Consider the following 3,880-nt stretch of genomic DNA (forward strand, 5'->3'; position numbering starts at 1 on the left):
TGGAGTAACACCAGTTTTCTTCTGGACTTCCTGCAGTATTCAAAAAACTTACTGGGAAAACACAATCTTACTTTTCCAGAGAGTTCCCTGGGCAGAAATTTTTAAATTTTGCAATAACTCTCACCCTTTTGTGAAGGAAATATTTCACCAATTTTATACCTTGTGGCTGGAACACAGTAGAAATACCTATTGATTGAATCCTTTATTTTGCAAGCACTGCAAGCTCATCTGTCATTAAACAAACTACATTTGGCCTCCTGTTAATTCTTCACAACTCCCTGGCACTCTGAGTAGAATTTCCTCTTCTACTCATCTTGCTCCATTCTGCTTATAGACCACATAATTCACCCAGATTTATCTCCAGAAAAATATTGCATTGGAGGGTTTTACTTAAGGATACTTAGAGCACACACACACCATTTTTTTTAAATAAAGGTGAATGATGATCAGCCTGGATATGTAAACCTGACAATACGAGGAGTACTTGTTTTCCAGGATAAAATATTTGCTGAACTGCTTTGCATGACTGTTTTACAGTTTTATCATTACTCACTTAGTTATTTGTGCAGGGTCCACTTTAAAATGCACACATATTACCACTCTTCCATCACTAACTAAGGACTGGTTTTATTAAAACAGAAAAAGAAGTGGCAAGCTCTGTCACCCTCATATTCGACAGCTGATTCTGATGTCAGACAGGAACAGTTCTTATTTTAACCACTGGAAAGAACTGTGTGCTAGTATGTTTAACAGTCCTACAAAATGCAGCTCTCTGGGTGGGATATTTCACCCACAACTTCCTTCAGGTTAATGGAAGTTGAAAGGTTCAAGTGCAACATCTTTAAAGGGGAATTAAGCTACTCTGGACTCCAAATGACTCTGGAACAGGCATGTCCAGCTTAGTTGTTCTTGAAAAGGAACATGCAGGTAAATCTCAAGAGAAGATGTATTTGATGCATTTGTTTTTGATGATTTGTAGAGTTTGCTTTGAGATAGAGTCACCTGAATGCTAACACCTACTGAAAATGTCAATGGAGCTGCAAAACCCAAGTCTAAATATTCAGAAGTGAAAGCATGACAGTTCTAAGCAATGTCAGGAGCTGGTCAAAAAAAGTTCCTGGTCTTACGAATGCAGGCCTAGGACTAGCCTAAGAGTATAAGGCTATGTTAAATCTGCTCTACAGAAATGCTTTATCACAGATTGATAGCATGTGTCCACCTGAACATTTAAATCAATAAGAGCTTGCCCCTAGAAGAGAAATGTGTGCCATTACAGTCCCTGCCCCTCTTGTGACATCCTTGGAGATAAACTAACAGAAAGCCTTCTGTGGGATCTTTTGGAAGTAGACAAGGACCATCACAATACATTGACAGATAGAAGAACAAGACTTGGGGCTGGGTAAGGAGGGATGGCAAGGACAGGTGGAAATGAAGCCTGCAGGAGTGATGTAAAATGTGTATTGAAGCAGTGCCAGACCTTGTTGTTTGAAAATGATTTTCCATCTTCTTTTTTCCAAAATATATAGTCATAGAATTGGAGTCATGGATTGGTTTGGATTAGAAGAGACCTCAAAACTCATTCAGTTCCAGCCCCACATCAGGGGCAGGCACATCTTCCACTAAATCAGGTTGCTCCAAGCCCCATCTAAACTAGCCATGAATACTGCCAGGTATGGGGCAACCACAGCTTCTCTGAGCAACCTGTGACAGCACCTCACCGCACTCACAGGGAAGAACTTCCTAAGATCTTATCTCACTCTGCCCTCTGTCAGGTTAAAGCCTTAGTAAACAAGGGGGAAAAAGGGGCAGCAGGCATCAAAGTAGGATTTTGGTGACAAGGGCTTCAGTAGTAATTCCAGGACCAGCTTTCTTATGGACACACCCTGCTCAGATTAATCTCTGATCTGTCCTCCTTCTGTGTTATATTCCCATTGTGCAGTCTGGTAAAGCTCAGATCTGGATCAGTAGCGCAGGGAATTAGGTCTGAAGCACTTAAAGCATTAGTCTGGAATCTTTTGGGTGTAGGTACAGACTGTTGTGCTGAACATCTGGAAGCTCTGGAGAGGATAAAACTGCATGGATGGATAGACTCACAGAGGCTTCAAAGATGTCTGGATGGGCTCCCAGAACTGCTTCAATTGCACTATTTCTCATCTATATCCCAGCTCAACTATTTTTCTTCACACATTTCAAGACCAGAGACAGGCTGTGATTTAACAGTCAGTATTCAGCAGGAGATAATACAGAAGACATTAGCAGAAAATCTCATCATGTCCCAGAACTTTTTAATGGCACTGGGGTTCTGGAAAGCCCAGTTAAAGACTGATAACTCCCGTTTGTAAGTTCCAGCATATAGCCTCTGGCTGATCAGACCATCATGATTTTTCAGTTTGGTACTGATAAAAACCTCTGCAGTCTTTTGGCTTTCTGCTTCCTTTTGAAAAATGGATCTTTCTCAAGACATATATCCAAACCTGGATTCTATGTCTCTGCCTTCCTTACCTGGTAACACATTAATGACAAATTGTAACTATTCCTTCTTAGACAATCCCATTTTACTTACTCTCCATCCTGCATTCAAAGTCATCATGTCAATCCTGCAGGGCTGAAAAATATCCTCCAAAGGAGAATTTAAGCTTCTACCTCCTGCTTTTGCGGCTAATAAACCATCCAAGAGTTATCCCAGCTCCTGTTGTGTCTCCACCAGAACGAAATGGCACCGTTTTCAAGCTACACTCTAGTTTAATGTAAGGACTTCTGCTCCATATGAGGATCTGACCAGAAATCCTGGGGTGTGTGGGAAGGGTGTATCAGGACAACCACATCTCCCATCCTTACACATTCAGCCTTCTGCACAGGCTGCTTTGCAGCCAGGTATAACCCATGCAAAGGTCCTTCTGAGACCTGACAGAACAGAATCTAGAGATCTACAGATCTACAGATCTGACAGTACAGATCTACTGCCAAGGGACATGGCCAATACAAAAATATGTGGCCTCTGCAAACTCCTGCAAAATAATAGTATTTTGATCAGTGTTCTTTAACAATATACTCACAAACCAGCTGGTTTATCTAAAGGCTTTTTTTCCTGCATCTTCAAGAGATTGCTTGCTACAACAACATTACTTTCTGGAGGAATCATGAGAAGCAGTCAAAATTCAGTACAGATTGAGTAAAAAAAAAAAAAAAATCTGGAATAGTTGACGTATTGTCAAGCTTTTCTGAAAGACCTCCCTTGGAAGGGCTGGATGGGATATCTTCATCTCCTTGGGAATTACACATTATAGTAACACTGTATTACCTATATTTTTCCTGATTTTTGAGCTTGCTTCCTTGGAAGATTATTTATATGCCACCACACTGTGGTATATAAATACGCCATACCAACCCTCCCTCTGCTCTCCCACTAACAGGGGGACATGCACAGTTTCATCCCTGTTTTCCAGCTGGAAACAGAGGAGATGGAGCAGGACAGCTTGAAAGCTTTTGACATGTTATATAAAAAGCAGAAGATAAGGCAAGACTGGTGAACTGAAATTATCACCCACAGGGACAGGTATGATGACATTCCCTATCCCAAGAGGCAGTGATCAGAAGGTCAGTCAGCATTTCTTTGCAACCAATGCTAGGCAGTTTAGGAAAGGGGAAAGAAAACTGTGGAGTGGAAGTAAATAGGATATGATGGGTAGCTGGGATGCTGTTAAAAAGCTAGTGCCCAAGGCGGTGAACTGAGGGGGTTTACAAGGAGACAGAGATAGGTTCCCTATGAAATGCAACAAAACCGTGAGCTCATAGGAGGTGAGGCTTCATTCTGATGGTTTCCCCATCTTGATCACCACATGCACTCAAAAGGCACTGGACTTTGCATATTGTTTAACTA

This window comes from Neopsephotus bourkii, unplaced genomic scaffold (genome assembly GCF_033783945.1).
Source record: "Neopsephotus bourkii isolate Nb327-2 ecotype Australia unplaced genomic scaffold, CSIRO-AGI_Nbou_v1 NB_1729, whole genome shotgun sequence".
NCBI lineage: Eukaryota > Metazoa > Chordata > Aves > Psittaciformes > Psittacidae > Neopsephotus > Neopsephotus bourkii.